The sequence below is a fragment of the Archocentrus centrarchus genome, chromosome 4 (assembly GCF_007364275.1).
Source record: "Archocentrus centrarchus isolate MPI-CPG fArcCen1 chromosome 4, fArcCen1, whole genome shotgun sequence".
Taxonomy (NCBI): Eukaryota; Metazoa; Chordata; class Actinopteri; order Cichliformes; family Cichlidae; genus Archocentrus; species Archocentrus centrarchus.
The window spans coordinates 2153553-2177014 of NC_044349.1; the positions used below are offsets into that span (position 1 = coordinate 2153553).

At 40.2% G+C, this 23462-nt stretch overlaps 1 long non-coding RNA gene across 1 annotated transcript; it reads left to right on the plus strand.

The window, feature by feature from the left end:
• Window positions 1–1876: 1876 nt before the first annotated feature.
• On the plus strand, window positions 1877–23268 carry LOC115779659 (uncharacterized). Its single transcript, XR_004019912.1, has 3 exons — window positions 1877–2014; window positions 19945–20024; window positions 22636–23268. It is a non-coding gene; the product is annotated as an uncharacterized LOC115779659 (long non-coding RNA).
• Window positions 23269–23462: the final 194 nt, after the last annotated feature.

The following is a 23462-nucleotide window of genomic DNA, read 5'->3' on the forward strand; positions in this document are numbered from 1 at the left end:
TAATGTATTTAATTGTTTTTATAGGCTAATGATGGCCAATTTCATTTGAGATAATTGGAGGTGATCATCTCTCTCTAGGCCTATCATCCAAAGGTTACTCTTTTTTTCTATTTTTGTTTATATACATAAACTGGTTCACTTGTTTCTCATCTACCATCTGTAATTTAAGATGTTTTTCATATTTTAAACTATAATTGCAAATATAAGTGCACTGTTGGAGTGCATGGGTTCAAACTACATCCCCCATGAGCTCTATTAAAAGATTATGCTTTCCCAAGGTCATTTTTGTCTTTGTCAACAACAATTAACTACAGGAGGTAATGAATATGCCATTTTAGTAAGACCTCAGTCCCTGCATGTTTTCAGGCTAGAATTTGGACATTTACTACAAGCCAACAAAACTCCAGCCTGAACCCCAACTGAAGTGCCTTCAATGTTAGTATTTAAACCCTCAGGGTATTGTATAGGTACTCAGTAACGGTTAAAATGTGGACACACGCACCCACTCATATGAATGGTGGTTTTTAATTATTTAAAAATTGTCTGCATTGTAGATTAATACTAAAGTCATCCAGACTATGAAGGAACTTTAAAAGTATCCTCAAGTTCACCTGCAAAGACCATCAAACGTTATGATGAAACTGGTTCTCATCAGGACCGCCCCAGGAAAGGAAGACCAAGAGTTTGGTCTGATGAGTCCAAATATGAGATTTTTGGTTCCAAACACCATGTCTTTGTAAGAAGCAGAAAAGGTGAATGAGTGGTTCCTACATGTGTAGTTCCCAGTGTGAAGTATGGAGGAGGAAGTGTGATGGTATGGGGGTGCTTTGCTGGTGACACTGTTGGAGATTTATTCAAAATCCAAGGCACACTTAACCAGCACGGCTACCACAGCATCCTGCAGCGACGTGCCATCCCATCTGGTTTGTGCTTAGTGGGACCATCATGTGTTTTTCAACAGGACAATGACCCCAAACACACCTCCAAGCTCTGGAAGGGCTATTTGACCAAGAAAGAGGGTGATGGAGTGCTGCATCAGATGACCTGGCCTCCACAATCACCTGATCTAAACCCAACTGAGCTGGTTTGGGATGAGTTGGACCACAGAGTGAAGGCAAAGCAGCCAACAAGTGCTCAGCACCTCTGGGAACTCCTTCAAGACTGTTGGAAAACCATTTCAGGTGATGACCTCTTGAAGCCGACTGAGAGAATGCCAAGAGTGCAAAGGTGTGATCAAAACTAAAGGTGCCGACTTTGAAGAATCTAAAATCTAGGGTTAGGGTTAGGGTTAGCCCCCCCCCCACAGTCTGCTGCTATAATACAGCTGATGAAACTCTGGTTTGTTAGAAAACAATGAGTTCAAGCTGAAAGCACCTACTTTTAAAAGTTTTGCATGCAAGCAGATAACAAATGAAAAATAGCCACATTGCTTGTTACTAAATTGTGAGCATCCTCCATATGTTCACTCTGAAGCCATAACAACTTTCCCCGTCAACACATCCTCAGCTCGGCTACGTCAATAATGCAGCAACAACACTGGTTTGCTTCTATTCAGCAGCAGACTTTACTTGTTGTTATTCATCCTCATTTCCAAAGGGAAGGTCTGCCACAGATAGCACAACAGGTGTCCTACTCAGACACACGCGTGCGTGCACGCACCCACACACACACACACACACACACACACACACACAGTCTGAGAAACATGATGGCTGCGGTCCACCGATCCCTCAGTGAGCGACATGCATCATTAACAGCTTTTAAATGCAGAGGCGTCCTGCCTTCAGGATCTTCTAACAGGCTGTCCCCCACCACCACCACCACCACCACTACTACAACCCCCCCACCACCACTACACACACTCTTTAAAGTGTTACTAAAGAGGCTTAACAGCCCATTCCAAAAAGCCTGCATGGGGCATTTGTACCCCATAAAATCCCTACAAGCTACAAATGGCACTTCACTGAGGAGCACACACTGATTGCAGTACTGCGATGGTTAAAGACAGCAGCAGGTGAGTAAAAGCGTTTTCTCTACAGTGCCCTTTTTTTCCAATAATTGTGCAAAGATCTGTGAGCACTGATAGGAGAGGCTAAAAGTATAGTCTTGTAAGAACTTATAAACGCGTCCATATATACATACTTTAGACAAGTGCTCAGGATATGACTGTGTCACGACATGAAATCTGAAGCAGCTATACTGTCCAGGTTGTTTCCTTTGAGGCAACCTCAATAGCAGGCTAAAAGAAGGTAATCCTGAATGAAAAAAGCCATTTTTTATGATGATTTTACACATCAGAACATGCATTTGGCTGGTTCAGCAAGGATGACGTACCGCACGCTGATGGATCCTTGTAACACGTCACTGAAACATCAGACGATACGTATATGCCGTCTTATATCTGACAAATCAGCTTTTAAGAAGTGCCGGCGTTTGATGTCAATATAATGCGGCTGCTTTTAGCATGCTGAGGATGTGCAGTTGAGACCGAAATCTGTAGTAGGTATTGCGGGACACATAAGTTTCTATATATAGAAATGTACACACCATTGTACCTCAGCTGCATGTGTCTAAAAATCAGATTACTGTGTCATGAAGCTTACGTGAAAGCCCCGTACCTGCACGGGAATCCAGTCCATGAGATTAAACATGCCCTGAAGCGATTAAAGGGAAGGAATAAAACGATAAACCAGGAGAATACTATGGGGAAACAATCTAAAATGGCTTCACATTTCACATCAGTGGATTACACAGCAAATGAATGGATGCCATAGAAATAATTTTTTTAGTAGTTTGAATGTAAATGGCGTGGACTGTTTGCAGTTATGAAATTTTATAATATTTGATAAATTCAGCGATGGAAACCGGACGCTGTGCTTATTTTGACAGAATATTTGCCATTCTTCGTCGCATTCAGCGAAACATTTTTTGCATTACTTGTTTCGGAACTTAATGGAAACGCTGTAATTTTGTTAATTATTTCACAGAAATAATGATCATAGACCTTGTTATTGCCAGTACGAACATATAATAATACATACGGTTCGGTGTAGGAATAAAATCTTACAACAAATACAAAAAAAGCCATCATAACGCGGTGAAAATAAAATGCAGAAATATCAAAATTCCAAAACCCTAAAAAGCAAATGACAATTTTCGGTAAAATTAAAAGAAAAAAATATTCTCAGCAAACGCACGCGATCAAAAAGGTGTAGTGTATCTTTAATTCCTCGCCTTTGTGGTGGCGGCAGCAATAGCGAGGGCATCCCAGGCGAACCACAAAGCCAAGGGTTAAAGACGATACCATGCTGACTCTCCCTAAACGACATGCCACGCCATTTTACCAGCGCTTTATTTTCCCGGTCATAGCAAACCAGCCCCAACTTCCTGCTCGCTCGCATGCTATTCAAGGACAAGGATGAGAGAAGCAGGGCTGGGAAAAAAAAAATGAGGAATCAGTGTTTCAGCAACATTAAGGGAAGGTCATTGTCTGCAAGCTTACCCTGGGAGAGAAGCAGAGGGCCTGAGCCTGCCAGAATTTATCGTCGGCGACCGGGAGCTGGACCTGCAAGAGACCAGAACAACAAAGACAGTTTGTGACAAAGCTGAGGCGCCGCAGTCCGAGAGGAGTGAAATCAAATGTGACATTTTTCATTTATTTGTAAATGCCTCTTTGGCGGCACACTCACTCGAAACGACAGTTGGGCTCTTACCAAGTTAAGGGGAGCTGATGGTAGAATAGAGGGATCCTGACAGAGGTTGTAATGAGATGCCGCATTAGGGCCGCTCTCTCATCCACTCTCCCCTCTCTCGCCCAGGAGCACGCCCTTCACTTCCAATCTACCACCCCAACCATTTGGAAACGGTTAACCCTATGAAAAACTACACTAACCCTCTTTGGTGCTCTGATAAAACATTCTTTGTGGCTTTAGTTTATCTTTGATGCTGCTAACGCTTTTGTGAGGAGGATTTCAAAGCGTTTATAGCTACGGGAAGTTGGGGAAAATGATTCACAATATGCATCGCCTTACCTCACCAAAACACAGAGAGTGGCTGTAAAACAATGAAGTACGGGTAGTCAAGAATTGTACTTAAGGGGATCATTGAGATTCCCTCTAATATTGTCGGAGCTTTACCTTACAATATAAAACCCATTGCTGTGACTGTTGCTGTAAACTGACTCTATATAAGCCAAAACCAAATATATTTGAAGCACATATGAAAAGAAAGAAGATTTTTTGTTTTTATTTTTCTCAGCTCCCCTTTTTGATCATTGGTTACTTTGTATCTTTTCAACTTGTAGGTAGAAATTCTTTATAAAACAAGTTGATCCAGTTCTACCTACAGTATAAACTGTAATATCCTGCTTAAACACTGGTACATTAAATATCTAAAAGTATAACCCAGTAGTCTAATAATATTCCCTGCTCTTAATTAAGTCTACTTATATGTAACATAATTCTTAATATTGTTTTTTATTTTGATTCTTGTGTTTTAGTGCTAAAGTAAAAGATCTGAGATTTTCTTTCAGCACCTCAGAATGAAATATTTTAATACCATATATGATTGGACAGCTATTAAATCCAGTGATTGAGTCATAATTTTCCTTCCACAAACTGGGTCAAGCTGAAACGAGGTCTCAATGGAAGGGCTTGCAAAGAAAATGAACTATTACCCTCTACAAGTATGTGCAGTGCCCTCTAAACTGTCCTTACAGATTGAGAGAGAGTGTGCCATGTAGTGGGCAGCATGCGAGGAATGACTTATGTACTTCATTAAGCTCAAGTAATTTCCCACCCAGATATCACGTCGCCTTCAGGCCTTTCAGTCCATCCATCCCAGCAGCTATCAGCTAAATTTAGCTCTCCGAAGCCCAATGCAGCACTGCATCATAACAATGTAGGTAAAGTCTGGCTCAGACCAGGTTCTTTAAGGTATCAAAGACACTTGAGTATATTTGTTACTGTTGTGGACAATATCTGTAGGTTTTTGGTGGCAGCTAATCCATCAGTCCTACTTTTTAACTAATTCCTTAATAATTCAACTGCAGTAATTAGATTTATTATCAGCGTGAGACCAAACCTCAGCAGCATTGTCCAAACTAGGACATATAATATTTAAATTTAAATGATATTACGCCTTCATTGAACAATAAAAAGTTAATTTAACATTTTGATTGGGTAAAGGTGCTCTTAGTGTAGTTGTTTGTGCTGGGACACAGCCCAGGTACCCACTGCATCCATAGTGTTAGGCCTTTGCTAATCTAATTTTAAAAAGGTAAATAAAACAAACTGTAAAGACAGCAGAACAAACAAAACACCACAATAAACCATAACTTGACAAATATTTTTTGCTAATGTTGTAAGTTTTGCTTCCTAAAATGCTCCCTGTGAATTTTATACTATATAGTGTTGATGTTACCAAGATAAAAACCTTACAGCTTCAGTGGGCAGACCCCTTCTTAGAGCGCTTTTTGTCACCATTAACAGGCATTGGCAACATTTCTTTTCTTTTTACTTTTCTCATTAACCTTTGTGAGAAAATGAAGGATCTGATGAAAAAAAATAAAAATCAGACACTAAAATACTGACATGATGGTATGACACAGTTTCTGTAGATTTGTTGGCTGCAGATCCGGGATGCAAATCTCCCATTCTGCCACATCCCCAAGGGGCTCTGTTGGATTACGATCTGGTGACTATATGGTGAGCTCGTTGTCATATTCAAGATACCAATTTGAAATGATTTGCTCTGTATGACACGGCAGGGTAATGTACAGGATTACTGGGAAAGCAGCAGTAGATCAGCAGTTTCTGAAAAGCCCACGAGGAACCATCAACCACATTCAAAGTCACTTAAATCCCCCTCTTTCTGATCCTTGGTTTGAACCTCAGCAGGTCCTATTGACCACGTCTACACACCTAAATACACTGAGTTGCTGCCGTGTGACTTGTTGCTTAGATATTTGTGTTAAAGAGCAGCTGAAGAGATGTGCTTAATAAAGGGATCTGTGAGTGTATGTAAATTATATCATCAAACTCTAGGTACAAAAGTATCAGCTGAGTGCCTTTCCAGTTGTTCATAACTGAGTCTCAGAATGAGAACCAAAGGACTGTCAGCCTGTAAATAGATTTATTGAAGTACTGTAGTACACAAAGAGAAATACTTTAGATAGTTTGATTCTAATGCTGTGGTCTATTAAATATGTTAAATGGAGGAAAATCAAATCAATACAACTAAAGCTGTAAAGGTCATTAATAAACAGTTAAGATGGACTTTACTCATCTAAAGTTGACACTAACTTTTAATCGGTCGTGTATTGTAGGCTTGTGTCCCCTTCCAATATGTTCTATTTGTGATTTGTTAAAAAAAACAGAATGTAGTTGAACTGCTCTTGAAGGCATAAATTGTTCACTTAAACCAATTAGTCCCAATAAAAACATGGTACAAGTGTCAGAACTGCTAACTGACTGCAGAATTTACATTACAACCCTACAAAGTAGCTGTCAATCAGGACTTCAGCACTTCCAGGCAACATGCCAGTTAGGCCATAAACACATTTGAACTTACATCTACGTCAACATCCAAAATAAGCCTTTATAATAACCTGGCATACGTGGTAACTAAAAAAGAATTGCAGATGCTTGTGTCACAGAGGTCAAATAAAAATAGCCTTGAAATAGGCTGTTACCATGTTCCTCACAGTGGGTGATAATACGTGGTTATTTTTATGAGCATTTTGACATCCTGACTTTCAGTTTAATGCTTTGACAGTTTGAGTAAGTGGGCGAAAGAAGAAATGCACACAATGTGCTTCTGACATATTTGGACATACTGGATTTGTAATGTGGACATTACAGGAGCTAGACTAAGAAAAAAGTGCTTTACAAAATACAGTATAAGGCTTGGTCACATCATACACTCAGTTCATAACAATGTGCTTCAGTCTGCATCAGCATACTCAAAAGTAGGTAGTGATGATTCAGACGCTTTTCCTTCATAGTTCAAAAACACCGAATCACCAAGATAACACACAGGTCCTGTGGTCCACAATTTTCCAAAGTTTAAGTAAAGTAACTTTCATTTTAGGGTCATTTTCATTTTTTTTGTGTAAAAGCTTTATTTCTTATAATGAGAAAATGTTATTTTTCAGATGGGTGATGATAGGGGAAATGAGTGATCGGACTGATGGAGGCAAAAGTCATATTTTCACGTATCCAGATCATATCCTGATCAAATGTTACATATCTATAGACACTAGTAATATTCTTCTTAGTGCAACAAAAGACGATTGTGTGTCTTTCTGCAGCTCAGATATGGCCAGAAATATGCATTAAATGGTGTTTTCCATGTTAAATTCAAGTATCCTGCAAATCCAGAATCAGATCCAGATTGTGTTCAGTTTGGCACCGGTTCTTGGTCCTCCACAGCTGGGTATCAAATATCAGATGAATCCAGTAGGTTTTGAGGGAGATTTTTCTTGGGTATAATAGAATAGAATACCTTTATTGTTATTATCCAGGATGTACAATGAGATAACCGGCCTTTTTTGACTACTGTTAACTTTAAAAACTGTTCAACTTGTTTGGTATAATTTTTTTTTCAGCACAACCTCACATGTGACTATATAGTTTTTCATTTTGACATACTGCATTAAAGATTCCACAAAAAAACATCAAATCTGAGTAGAAAAGAGTTTGATTTTTCTTTTACAGTGAAAACCACAAATATGTTTAATTACCTGTTTTTATAACTTAAAATCCAAATATGTTGTAATTTTCAAAAACTTAGGAACAAATTTAGCAAACAAACTTATACAACTATTTACATTCAAATGCAGGTAATGCCTTTGCACAACTATTTACAGAACAATCAGGTGTCACAATGAGATGCCACACAAATTATTTGTGCCAAAAACAGCTCCTGTCTCCCACAGACAGAGGGCGCCATCACAGGCCTGACACTTCCAGGTGTGTCCCTCCTCCTGTTGTACACCTGGAAACAGCGTTTACATTGAATCTGCCTTTGGTGGCTTTTTGGCAGCATCTGCCTCGTCCATGACTACACAACACACTAAACTACACACTAACTACACACACTGAACAAGCTAAAATGTCTCAAAGTTCAAAACTCACAATCAATATCGCTGTCGGTCTTTTTCCTGTCACTCTCACAACTTTCACCTGTTCCTCAGCTGCCGAATGTCACATGTTGCCCTATAATTTTTTTGATTGGTTGATGCCGTGCATTTTTCCACCAATAGGAAAGGAGATGCCAGGATTTTATTTAATTTTTTTCTTTTTTTGGGGGGGCAAAGATCCAGTTTTTACCATTTCTTCCTGCACCACATGAGGACAATATACAGAAAAAAGCATGGCATAAATTAATGATCATAATTCTGATTTTACTTGGTCTGTCAATACAATTTAAAAACTGGTACGTAGTTTGAAGTCCGCACTTTTGACAAGTTAAAACAGAGACTCGTCGAGGCTGCGCCCTGCTACTAGTCATTTTTAATCAAGCATATCATTTGGACAGGACCCAAAACATTTAATCAGGTGATCGAGGGGTCACTGGCCATCTTTTGTGCAAATTTGATATGAATCAAACGCGTAGTTTTGCTGCATTTTTGTTAAACATACCAAAAACAATGTAAAAACAATGCGTTATCTTTGAAAGTAATGCAGCATCTACAACTGACCTCTCTGCATTCAGCATTTAATTGACCATGCACACTGTTCTATTATATATTCATGCACATATGTGGATACATCTTGATTTGAAGTATACATTATAAAATGAATGCTAATCATTATTATTGCTACCAACACTAGACTCACTTGATCATTTCTGTTGTTCATGTCACAATCATGTTAAGTGCCACTCAGGAGGAGGCAGAAACTGAAGTGTTAATACTTTGTTTACTACCTGAATCGAGCAAAGACTGCATGTGCCCTCTTCCGCAGTACATGCAAAGCTGATATCTATTGAAATATATCTTTTTATATATAAAAAGCTGTAACTGATTTCTAGAACCTGGATTTCACATTTTTTGTAATAATAAAATTTAGAATATGAATGGAACAATGTGTTTCCGGTTACTTCCGATGCAAAGAGTGACTTTCAGAAGCAGCATGGAGTGCAGACGCGAGCTTCACCACGCTCGCTAACCTGAATTAAAGAGGAAGCTCTTTCACATACAGCTCTGAAGCATGCACACCTGCCTTTAACTCTGCTTACATTAAGGCATAATAAAACTTTCACCTAATTATCATGCGGTTTCATCCCCATCTAGGAAAATGTAGGTTCAGTTTCCTAGTAGATGTAACTAAGGGGGAGTGACCTTGCTTGACATAATGGTAAATGGACCATCAATAATGTTTTTGTGGGTATGTAAGATGAAAGGATGGGTGTTAAAAGTCCACTATTTTCACATTCCTCTATGTCATTGATGCCTGACAGGCTGTAATTTTCATTCTCTCAGTCCAGTGGAGCCTACTGAGCTGGAGATTATGGAGATGACGGTTTGGATTTTTAAGCACTCGCTTCATCCCATTTTAAATCTCTATAATGTCAGAGCATAAATAAAAACAGATGCCTTTTATAAAACAACCAGGCAGTGGAGCTGAATAACACTGTGCTTCAGTGAGCTCACATTTATTACTGTCGCCGTTGAGGGAACACTTCCTCTACTCAATGTCAATCTGTGTGTCGATGGAAACTTTGTTTGACTAATGGTGCTACAGAGCCCGCACTGAAAATCTTGAGTAGAACATTAATTTACTAATTTTCCTGTCAGTGTCAATTTTGTCATTCATTCTGTCAATAACTCCGTGTTGTTCATGTTCAAAGACCATTCGGGCTTTACCGGTGTTAACCAATTATTGGCAAGAGAACAAGTGCTCAATGGCACAAAAAAAAAAAAGCTCTAATTAAAAGTGGAAAATCAGTTAATCACTAGTGGTGACTCATACTGTTGCTTTGTGGAAATGGGGGATGTTGGTGACAGCGACCTGCTCCATTAGCGTGATAGAGGGAACAGGGTCAAACTGAGAAAATGTGTCAGTAATCACCCTTGTATTAAATGAAGCAGAGGGTTTGAATCATTCCCTTGTCTCTTTGGATGAGGATCTCTCCAACTCAGAGTTTTCACTGACCTCCTCCAGGCAAGGTTAGATCATTATTGATTCACAGTTTCTGAAGGAAGCGTCTTCCAGCTTACAGACCCTGAACTTAGGTCCGTCATTTTTGCTGCTAACACTTCAAGTTGATGGCCAATCACAGCAGCAGAAAAAAAAAATTGTTGGGTTTAGATTGGTGCTTTTATGTGTGGGAAGTAAGAAAGCAGAAATAGTTTACTTTCAGATATCTTTATACTCTCTTTTAACACATCTGTATTTGACGTGACCATTTTGACCATCTCTAATTTCTACTTCTCACATTTTAAAAACAGGCTTGTTATTTTAGTTTTAATGCATCTGAGACGAGTTACTGAGTATTTTACATCATTATAAGCTTTCCCAGCATATAGAGGGATGGAGGGTACTATAACAAATCCAACAAAAGACAATCCTATACGTGTATCCATCATCTGTACTTTTTGGTGCTTTGAGATGAAAGAGGCAAAAAGCAGATATATAAAAGCACAAAGTAGAGACAGCCTGTGATGGTGAAAAATACAGGCAGTAACATACCAGAAAATGAAGATACTGAGTTGGCTTTGCACAGAAGTAATGGCTGGAAATATCCTTCAAAGAGCTGCTTTTTACTACCTCTCAAAAAAATAATTTAAAACACATCAGATCTCAATCGAAAAAAAAAAAAATCGTGATGATATCTATATTGATACAGACGGTTAATGTGCAAAAGGAACAAAAGGATGCCATAGTATTTGATGGAAATGAAAATGATCAAACTACAGAGGGCTTAATTCAGAAACAACCCAAAAATTAAAGTGAAAACATGATGTGGCAGGCTAGTCTGACAATGATGCTCCTAATGAGATGCTGTCCTGGAGGATCTCCTCCCAGATCTGGACCAGGGCATCACTGAGCTCCTGGACAGTCTGAGGTGCAACCTGATGGTGCTGGATGGACTGAAACATAATGTCCCAGAGGTGTTCTATTGAATTTAACTTAAGTGAGAGTGAGAGTCAATGGTCCAAGGATTTCATCCTGATATCCAATGGCATTCAGAGTGCTTTTGCCCAGCCTGTAGAGATTTGTGCATCCCTCCATGGATATGCCTCCCCAGACCATCACTGACCCACTACCAAACTGGTTACAGGCAACATAATATTCTCCAGAGCTTCTTCAGCCCCTTTCACATCTGTCACATGTGCTCAGGGCGAACCCGCTCTCATTCTGTGATAAGCACAGGGCTCCAGTGCTGGACCTGCCAGTTCTGGCATTCTATGGTAAATGCCAGTCAGGCTTTTACCATAGGCGTGCAGTGAGCACAGGACCCACTAGAGGACATCAGGCTCTCAGGCCACCCTCATGAAGTCTGTTTCTAAATTTTTGGTCAGAGACATTCATACCAATGGCTGTTCCTCCTGGCAGAGAGGAGCATATACCATCCTGCTGAGGGGTTAAGGATCTTCTACGATCCTGTTCAGCTCTCCTTGGATAACTGCCTGAAATCTCTGCCACTTAACTGACCAGATCAATATCCCAGAAGTTTGACTTAATGCTATACACTGATTAAAAACTGTTTCCTTAATTTTTTTGACCAGTGTATTATACTTTGAGTACATTTCAGAGGCTGTACTTTTTCACTTTTACTTGAGTAAAGAAAATAAATCTTTTGACATTTTGAAGAGTGGAAAGGACTCCTCGGTATACCAGAGTCAAATGTGAGGCCATCTGTCAACCAGCTAACGCTTGACTCAAAATTGCTCAAACTGGATGACGCAACAGGAAGAACAGAAGAATCCAGACTTTGAATTGGTCCAGCCCAAAGTCCAGAGCTCAACCCAACTAACATGACTCTAAGAGAGCTGTGCATAAACAAACGTCTGCAAAGCTCACTGAGAAAGCAGAGGGAACCAAAATTCCTACATAATGATGGGGGAGACAGATGGTCATACAGGAAATGATTACTTCAAGTTATTATTACTAAAGATGGCTATTGAATCATGGGGTGTACTTATTTTTTACAGGACTGTGAAAACAGTTTTCACATAATTGTGTAGCAGTGACATGCACAGAATGGCAAGCAGAACCAACCATTGTTAATCGCACACTGACAGATGATGTGCTGCATATTTCAGTGGAATTGGAGGCAAGCAGAGTTAACCATGCATTCAAGGGCAATAACCAACTGCAGCCACAAGATGGCATATTAAAGGATGGATTCAAACAGGCTAAAAGCTTCAGAACAGAACACTTTGGTACATTTTTGATTGTCTATTTTTAGATTTCACTAGACAAGAACATGTAATTCATCAGTATTTAAAATGTCAAATGTCTCAGCCACTGCTTGTTAAATGTTGTTGTTGGCTGAAAGGAAGAATGAAAAAGTACTTGAGATAGCATCTCCGGTACTAAAGGGTATGTATTTTTGTTTGTTTTTTAATTTGTAAGACAATATCATCACAAAAAGTAAATTCCTTAGCATAATCTTATTATAGGAAATGGACTGCATTTGTATTTCAAATCTCAATGGATACACAATGGATACAGTCGTTTACGGAGCTCCAGTTCTGCGGTTTTATCACTGAACAGTGCTCAGTCTCACCTACTGCAGCCTGTCTGGCAGTCAGTAATCCAAAAGACATTGGATGTGTTTACTGACATTTCTTGTTGCTTCTGTGTCAGTAGCAGTGGCTGAATAGTGTTAAATGCACTTGAGAAAAAATATTCCCACTCGCCGCTTCCATCTAGATGGGAGTTAGCTCTCTGCAGCATTTCAATGGTTGCGTAATCTACTCCCAGATTTGTTTTTCACATGCAATCTCATGTGCGCCAAGACTAGTCTCTCCAGCAGCTTTATCACGTGTGATATAAGAGCAGTTAATCAGTAGACATTTAGCTGGTGCCCTGGTGTAGTTTCTCCAGCTGGCTCCTATCCTGGTTAGCAGTCTCAGTCAAGCAAGGGGTATTAGTTGTAATGCATAAATATGTTATAAATATGTTAAAAATATTTGCACTGACTGCTTCTGTTCTCCTGCTTGTATTTGCATGGCTGGAAATCCCAAACCTAAAGGACCCCTGAGACGTAGACAATGCGTACCTGCATATGTGCACCATTGTACCTTTGCTGTTTACATCTGTGTTCCTGGTATTTAAACAGAATAACATAATCAGTCAAAGGGCCATCTGTCTCATCTAATGAGGTCATGGCTTAAATGCAGCAGATAGCTCCTTGCAGTTGTCAGTATTCATGCTTTTATTCACAATCAATGGCACTGAAACATTTCTCACTAATTGGTCCTTTGAATATTTATGCAGCTACTTAGGTGCAGAAAAGCAATCCATTCAATAATGTTCCTAAATCGACAATTCTAAGACAGCAGCCATGTTAAGGTGACTGTGTTTTATGTCCCTTCAAACCTAAATCATTAAGCAAGCTACAAAATGGAGAAGCTGAATGATTGTGTATTCTGCATCCGATAAGCCTATAATTACTGCCCACTGCTCTGTTGTATTGATGTAGTACAATAGCCCATAAATAGGATAAAGGTCAGGATTTAACAATTGGCATTGACTTGCTTTTTTACACTAATGGACATCAGTAGAGATCGAGGACTGCTTTGAATGGCAAAGCAATTTAATGATCTGTTATAAAAAAAATAAAATAATTAAATACAAAATAAGTAATGATCCGAGAAAGAGTCTAATGTAATGAGAGCTCTATGCCTATTGAACCCTTGTTATTGTGTTTCTATTAGAGAAAAACTGCAAGCAATAATCCAGTTTTACACGCAGAGGAAAAGTTTTAATCAGAGTGAGATTAACAGGCTACAAAACCACAGGACCTCCTGCAGGAGCAGCACAATAAAGAACCTATGCAGAGTTGTAAAAGACATCTTTTCTTCTCCATAATGTTTTGTTAGCCACAAAGATGACAAGTCTTTAAAAACAGTGGACTTCAGCACCATTTTAAGTACAAAGACTGTGCCATAGCAAAGAGACATAGCACCCTCTTACTGTTTTTGCTTAACCTCAGTTATTGTTTATGTTATAGAGTCTGTCTGAATTCTTCTCAAAGCTTCCTGTCGTGTTATATCAGCAGAAACAGAAACTGTACAAAGGACTAGATCAGAGGGGTGTACTACAAAGGGAAACTGAGTTAGCGACCTACACTATATCGCCAAAAGTATTCACTCACCACCCTAATCACTGAATTCAGGTGTTCCAGTCACTTCCATGGCCACAGGTTTATAAACCAAGCACCTAGGCATGCAGACTGCTTCTGCAAACATTGGTGAAAGAATGAGACTCTCTCAATTTCCTCACTACTAAATATTCCACAGTCAGCTGTTAGTGGAAGCGACTGGGAACAACAACTCAGCCATGAAGAGGAAGGCCACATAAGATGACAGAGTGGGGTCAGCGGATGCTGTCAGATAATGCACAGAGGTCACCAACTTTCTGCAGTCAGTCACTACAGAACTCCAAACTTCATGTGGCCTTCAGATCAGCTCAAGAACAGAGAGCTTCAGGGATGGGTTTCCATGGCCGAGCAGCTGCATCCAAGCCTTACATCACCAAGCTCAATGCAAAGCGTAGGATGCAGTGGTGTAAAGCAGGGTGGTACTTTTAGTACTTTTAGACTACTTTGAGTCGACTAAACGAGGAGAGAAAATTAGACTAACCGACTATTCTAAAACTAAGAAAGACTCGGATCAAGTTAAATTTTTCTAACCGTTTAATGGACAATGTCAAAAACTAAACAATGGCATTTCAAACCTTCAATAATGAATCGCATTTTAAATGCTGCCTAACTGTGTGACACCGCTCATTACGAACATATGTTAGACTCCAAACAGACAACGAAGAAGGAAAAAAAAAACTTGAAATAAACTGATGTTAAATATATGAAAACGCGTTACTGCAAACGATTTTTACACATCATTAAAATATGAGAAAATTACATTCGAATAACGAATAAACTGCGACCTAAAGTGCTGCGCATTATGAATGATGCTCCTTGTTCTACAATTCATGACGCATCTCAATGAAAGTTAAAATCTAAAGTGATAATAAAACAATACAAACGTCTATCCATTTTTTTTTTTTTACCCGGGGCGGGTCGCGGAACCGCAGCCTGAGCAGTGGAGCCCAGACCTGTCTCTCCGGCTTAGGCCTGATTCACACTTCAGCGGTGGGTCTTTGTACGACGTAACTGCCTAAGTTGTTGTTGCTGCGTTTATGTTTGTGCAGGTGCGTTGCGTGTGTTAATTACCTGAAATATCTTCAAGAAAGAACCATCCACAAACTTCATTTGCCCTTTAAATGAACCAGCAGGGCAACGTACACCTGTGCACATAACACTGTTGGAGCGGCAGACATCTTTCTGGCACACTTATTCACCTGTAAAAATTACAGCCCAACACCTGGAATATTCTAAGTCTGCCCCCTACTGGACTCATAGTTACTGCAGCATGGCCACACATCGCTGGCAACCTCGAAATATCAAATACTCTAGCAGACTCTAAATATGTAAACATTAGATAAACATCTATGATACTACATTACCTTTCAGTCGTGTCCCGGTGTTTTATAACATAAAACATAAAATGCTGGGTCTTTTTTTCCCCCCTCCTGTGGTCCTACTCTTTGCTGTGGTCAGTTCTTTTCAAAGGTGCAAACACATTTGCGCCTCTGGGTTGTTTTTTTTTTCCGCTTCTTTGTGCAAACTTGGAGGAAGCAGTCGGAAATGGAGGAAGGAAATGATGTTTCTCAGGAGGTGCGCTTCAGGTTACGTTGTAAGACCTGAAAAATAACTAACAATATTAGACCTAATAAAAAGATCAGGCCATTTTTCTATAACGATGTCAGGGCTGCAGCTCCATCTAGTGGCAGATGGCTGTGTAACATTTACACCGGGTATCAAACCCTAATTAGGCTAACCACTAGTACAGCTGGTAGTCGTCTAGTGGGCACATCCCTGATGTAAAGCACGCCACCACTGGACTCTAGAGCAGTGGAGACGTTGTCTGTACTGACGGATCATATGCGTGTGAAGGCAAACGAGTGAATACTTTTGGGAATGTAGCGGTTGGTTAGCAGTTTATGCTCCAAGTTTCAGTTTAAAATCGTCTGAAAGCACCACGTTTTCACTGATTCTCTTATTTGCAGCATGTTTTAGATGCAATAAAGATTCTGCTAGGGGAATACATTTTATGTGACAGCTGTACTTCACTAAAGCCACTGAATGAAGCACAGATTGCGTTACATTGTCACTGGAATTTTCACGTATTCAGCTGGCAGTGCAGAAAATGTACAAATATTTTACACTTGATTTTAATCTGGCTAAGTGTCTGTTACACTACTGGATTTGCAGCTACTAGAAATCAGAACACATACCAAGAACACCTGTTAGAAATTTAACTTGGATCTGTAAAGTGATTTCCGCTGTTATTTATCAGGCTATAGGACAGTAACATTTAATGTTTAAATGTATCCAGTGTAAAATTCAGAGCTCTAATGTACAGCCGCAGCTTGGATATAAACAGCAGCACTGAGTGTGCTGTCAAAGTTAAAATAATTAACTTCAAATATCTGCTCTGTGCATTAAATGACTGGAGTATTAATCTCTTTTCTTATTTGCAAGAATGTTGCATTTTACGGTTATATATAAAACTGTAAAATGCAATATATAGTTTTTAAGTCACCATTGTATTGTCACTGTCTGATAAAGTCTGATTTGAGGCACCCACAGGGATCACTGTGTGTGGAAGAGTCACATGACCCGTGAAACTCCCTTCTTATGAGTGCGTGTGTAGCAAGTTAATTTAGATGAACGTTCTCAAAACTCCACAGTGAAAGTCAGTTCATGTTTATATATATATTTTTTCTTTTTTAAGTAACTATATTTCTTTGTATCAAGCCGTTAATGTTATCGTGGCTTTTTACTATGGTTCCTTATTGTGGTTCCTTATCGCCACCTGTTGCTTGGGGACATTAAATGGCGTGACACACCCCAGCTACACGTGTCACAGCTGCCCTGTCTCCCGCTCAGAGGAGACAAGCAGCTTGTGATGTGTTCCTCCACTCACTGCTGGTAAACTAGCTAGCAGCTGAAAAGACTGTGTTAATAGACTTTGAAAATATGTAATTACTGCAATAAGCATGATAAAGATGATGTTAATAGGGTTGTATCTATTTCCAGCCTGTGAAAAAATAGATTTTAAATCATCGGTGTTTCTTTCATCCACGTCTTACAGAGAGTGTAGCCTGGCTGTGTCCACCAAACTAATGCCCCTCGTTCCCCATTTTAAAGGGGGGATTCAAATAAAAGCTGTGGTGACCAGAGCAAGTGTTCTCGTCTCATTAGCGACCGATTCAGAGCTGCTACACGTGCACAGAGCCTGAAGCAGACAGCGTGGCCTAACAGAGAAAGTTGATAACCACAGTCATGATACCTTTAATCTCCAACTGCTGTAGGTTTTGAGGGGTCAGCTAATGCAAAGAAATCCCGGCTGTGTTGAATGTTTAAACGTTCAACACAGCCGGGATTTCTTTGTTACCAGAGGGGTATATTACAATCTTGCTAGATTGTGATACTAAAAGAACTAAATTTAATGACCTACACCAACAAAAACTGAGCCACACTGAACAAAAAAGTTTGTTGGTAAACAAGATTTAGTTTGGAGCACACTGGTTCATTCATTGGTGTTATTTAACACAATTAGTTGATCAAAAAGTTCGGTATTTGTTAAACATGTGCTACACAGGTAAATCCAGCATAGCTTTAAACAGGTGTTTAATGAATTGCACAAACACAGTAAAATACAGAATTTCTTTTTAAACCATCCACATGGTTGTGTTGAGTCACGTTTTTCCTGAAGTCATTCTGCTTCCCTTGAACACTAATGAATGCAGCATTAAAGACAGCTTGTTAGTTCAACATGTAGCATCTCCATATCTATACATGAGAGGAGAAAGCTTTACATACTGACACGTCCAAGTGATAGGATAAAAAGACAGACAGTGCATTGCACACTACCATTGTGGATAACATTGATGAGGCAGGAAAAAAAACTGTTCAAACTATTTCACTATACTGCCAAAACTATTCGCTCATCTGCCTTCACACACATGAACCTGAGTAACATCCATTCTTAATCCAGAGGGTTTAATATGATGTGGGCCCACCCTCTGCAGCTATAACAGCTTCAACTCTTCTGGGAAGTCTTTCTACAAGTTTAGGAGTGTTTATGGGAATTTCTGACCATTCTTCCAGAAGCTCATCTGTGAGGTCAGACACTGATGTTGGAGAGAAGGCCTGGCTCACAGTCTCCGCTCTAATCCATCCCAAAGGTGTTCTATCAGGCTGAGGTCAGGACTCTGTGCAGGCCAGTCAAGTTCTTCCACACCAAACTGGCTCATCCATGTCTTTATGGAGCTGCTTTGTGCACTGGTGTGCAGTCATGTTGGAACAGTAAGGGGCCATCCCCAAACTGTTCCCACAGAGTTGGGAGCATCAAATTGTCCCAAATGTCTTGGTATGCTGAAGCATTAAGAGTTTCTTTCACTGAAACTAAGGGGCCGAGCCCAACTCCAGGACCCACTGCTGCAGTGGGTCCTGGGTTCCTCCTGGTGCCTCATGTGGTGAGCGTATGCAGGCAGTTCCTGGAGGATGAAGGAATTGACTGGCCCCCACATTCACCTGACCTAAATCCAATAGAACACCTCTGGGACATCAAGTTTCAGTTCCTCTGACACCGCCATGTTGCACCTCAGACTCTCCAGGAGCTCAGTGAGGCCCTGGTCCAGATCTGGGAGGAAATGCCCCAGAACACCACCCGTCATCTCATTAGGAGCCCTGACATTGTCAGGCATGCATACAAACATGGAGGCCATAAACTATTGAGCACCACTTTGAGTTGCTGCATTGAAAGTTTGGAAAATGGACTAGCTGCCATCATTTCTTCACTCTGATTTTTGGGAGGTCTCTGTAGGTCGATCATTTTCATTTCCATCAAAACATGTGGCATCCTTTTTACTCCTAACACATTACCCAGTCCATATCAGGGTAGATATCCACAATGATTTTCTCCCCATTGAAATCTGATATGTTTTCAAAGTACTCCTTTCATTTGTGTGAACAGTGTATGATTCTTAGGTCCATGTTTTCTAGCTTGCAGTGCTTTCCATAACCTCTGTGGATGCACTGGTTTCTGTGTAATTGGGTTATAGATAATGTATTATTAGCCTATCCCAGCTTTATTAAATGGCACCATTAAGGAATATATTTTGTCAGCTTTACATTAGTTAACAACATACTTTTTAACTTACTCTAAAGAGCACTGATTCATACGATTCTACTTTACACAAACATTGTAACTGCCTTTGAGTACATGTTCACATCCTTCTCATCATATGCTTAATCTGACCTGCGCCATCCTCACCTCTATCAAATGTCTCTTGTTTGCCATGGGGAGCAGTAGTGCCTCATTTCCATTCCACTTCCTCACTCTGCCGGTCGCTTCAGAGCAAGACATCCGGTTTTCTCCCATGATTGACAGCTCTGAGACACCTTGCGATGACTTTTCTGCCTCTGACATGTTCCGGCTCTGTCTGTCTTCTCTTGTTTTCCCTTTGATGCTCTTTGTCTTTCCAGCATACATGTACGCCTTTCCTTAACCTCTCCAGGGACTGCTCTGTCTCGTAGCCCTTGGAAACTAAAGGAGTGCACGTACTAAAAAGCTGGCTGTAAGAAGGAAAAAAAAAAATAGATAATTTCTGTTTCTCTTTATTCTCCTACCTTCTCCAGGTTTCCTACCAAGGCATTAGAGGTGTACAACCAAATCCCTGCATGACTGACAGCTCCAGAACCGATCATGTCACCTTTCGGTAATACATCACCTCATGTGCTCTTCTGTCATGAGACAGAAATGCACGAAAAGTATTGGATAGCCAAGTGTTTTATAGCAATTAATGGATTTTTTATTTTATTTTCATATAACACATTGATTTATACTTCCTGTTGTTTGTACTGCCTGTGTTCCTGATTTTCTCTTCACTCTCACTTTTATGTCCAGTTTAGTTTAGTCCAGTCTGGTTTAACTAACTGGTTTATTAGATTAGGCTCTTTTTCCACTCATCTGTTCTGCCTCTGCACGTCATACTTGGGTCCACTCCTCATTTAATGTATTAATTATAACACTTTAATACGACTACAATCATTTTCTTGAAATAAAATGCTACCCGTGACTCCCTACATCACTCTCAGTGCCACAGTGAAAACCTCCATCCTTCTTAAATCTTGACTACATCATGCATCTCCCCCAGACACTCCCATCAGCTCTTGTCTCCTCACGTCTCTTATCATACCTCCTTTGGCTTCCTCTTTGAGGACTCCCTCTCCCTTTCTGTCTTTTTGTATCCCATCTATCATTACCTTCTTCTCCCTTTTTCTTTCTTGCCTTCCCCTTTCGGGTGACTTGTGTCAAGACTGAAAAAGATAGTATGTACCTTTCCTATCTGGTCCTGTGGGAGAATGTGTGCGTGATGCTGACAGTGGTTGACGGACGGCGACGGCTGGACATCCAAAACCTGAGAGGCAAGGAGTGCTCTCTGGAAAAGATAGAAAACATGTTGACAGCACTGATGCTGCATCCTTAAGCATTTTATCATCGAAATATAAAAACTTACAAAGGAATAAGAGTGGTCATATTCAGGGAAGACAGTCATCACAGATTATAAAAATATTTATTTTTATCTGTAATATGTGTTGCTGCCTTGTTGCTTCCATTAAATTTTCTATGAATCTAACATGTACAAATCCAGATATGTTTCTTCAGTTGTGAAGAGTAATTGTATGCTTCAGTCTGCGTCACAATAGGCTAATCAAGCCCAATATTGCCCTGTATATGTACACACAGCATATGTATATAGGACACATATATGTAGAGAGTTTTGTGTGTGTGTGTGTGTGTGTGTGTGTGTGTGTGTGTGTGTGTAAATAAAGGCAATACATGCATAGCTCCCAGTCACATTAACACCTTTAAGTACACAGTAGTTCTGCTAAGATCGCCTCATTGCACAGAAACCTGAAAGAAAAAAAAAAAAAAAATTTCCACCCATTTTAATTTGATTAATTTAAATTGAAATACTGATACTATACTAATACTGATGTACTGATATGGACTGGGTAATGTGTTAGGAGTAAAAGGATGCCACATGTTTTGATGGAAATGAAAATGATCGACCTACAGAGACCTCCCAAAAATCAGAGTGAAGAAATGATGGCAGCTAGTCCGTTTTCCAATCTTTCAATGCAGCAACTCAAAGTGGTGCTCAATAGTTTATGTGGCCTCAATGTTTGTATGCATGCCTGACAATGTCGGGGCTCCTAATGAGATGACGGGTGGTGTCCTGGGGCATTTCCTCCCAGATCTGGACCAGGGCCTCACTGAGCTCCTGGAGAGTCTGAGGTGCAACATGGCGGTGTCAGATGGACTGAAACTTGATGTCCCAGAGGTGTTCTATTGGATTTAGGTCAGGTGAATGTGGGGGCCAGTCAGTGGTATCAATTCCTTCATCCTGCAGGAACTGCCTGCATACACACAGCAAACCTTCTAGCAATGGCATGTATTGATGTGCCATCCTGGAGGAGTTGGACTACCTGTGCAGCCTCTGTAGGGTCCAGGTATGGCCTCATGTTACCAGCAGTGACTCTGACCCTAGCCAAATGCAGAACTAGTGGAAACCAGTCAGAAAAGGTGAGGAGGGAAAACTGTGAGTGTCCTCCACCTTTGAAACCATTCCTGTTTGGGGGTTGTCTCATTGTTGCCCCTCTAGTGCACCTGTTGTTAATTTCATGAACACCAAAGCAGCTGAAACTGATTAACACCCCCTCTGATACTGACCAGATAAATACTCCAGAGGTTTAATTGAATTGATGCTAAACTCAGATTAAAAAGTGCTCCTTTCATTTTTTTTTAGCAGTGTCCACTTTGATCTTTTTCTGTACACCTCAAAACATATATTTTCTCATCAGTATCTCTAAAATATTAAACTATTATGAAAGGCCAATGTGTTGTACTTGCAACACGCATGGATACAACATGGATAATGTTGTATGCCTGCCTTATTTTTTCTTTTGGATAACAGAGCTAATTCACCTGAGGACAGATGATAATAAACGGTGGTTTTCTCCTCCAGTTTTTAAATGCAAGGTTGAATTGTGGGTGCCGTTGGTTCAGACTTCTCCTGTACTTGTGCTGCTGCAGTTCTCATTTAAATGAAGGTTATGTACAAGATCAATGATGTATTCATTCGTTTGCCTGCATTCCTCGGTGTTTGGGCTCCTAGTCTATTCTTTACATCTGTTCAACTTTTTCATGCTGTGAAGCTTATTTTGTCATCATTGCTCTGGTCCAGTCTTTTTTTCCCCTGCCTTCTGTGAGCCAATCAGCCTCCATCCGGCTTTAAATCTCCCTTCTGCCACTCTGCTTTTCAGACTCTTATTCGGGCGACCCGCCTCCACCCCATCTTCACCTCATCCAGGTCGGATAGAGATACTTATCCCAGTGTCAACCTGCCTTAGGTTGGGTGGTGGCCTAGAGGAGAAGAGAAGCAGAGGGTTCATGACTGAGAGGATGCTGGTTCAAATCCCCGGACTGGCATGTTCCGTCTCTGAATGGACTGAAAAACCACCTGGCATCTGAAACCATCGGGGAACCCTCAGACTGGCATGGGAAAATTTTAAGGTGGTGAAGATGAAGTGCTGCCACCTGTGTCCACTCTCATTAGCACCACTGTGGGCCCTTGAGCAAGGCCCTTAACCCCTGGGTGCTCTCCAGCTGCTCCCCGCTGCACATGTTGTGCTGCGTGTGCCCCGGTACTGTGTGTGTGATGGGTTAAATGCACAGACTGAATTTCACTTCATGTGAATGTCACAATAAAATGTTATTGTTGTTGTTCTTTATCTCTGCTGCCACCGGCTCCTCCAGGGCTTCCTGTCCTACTTCCTACTATTGTTGGAATCCACTCTGTAGCTGTAATTGCCAAACAGTTTATTACTCTAACTCTGTATTTCAATAACTACTTTAAATGATCTCTTCTTATTGAATTGATGTTCAGTATTTTCCATCACAATATACAATAACCTCATTCATGCAGTAAGCTTAGAGAAAATTGACATATTTCAGTGTTTTTCTAGCTTGTTTCTAAATAAATAAAAAAGTAACAAAATTAATCCAAGACGGCAGAATTCATAATCATTAAACATCTATTGCATAAGACCGTTCCCAGCGATGTTCCACTGTGTTCTGGTTTGCAGTGAAC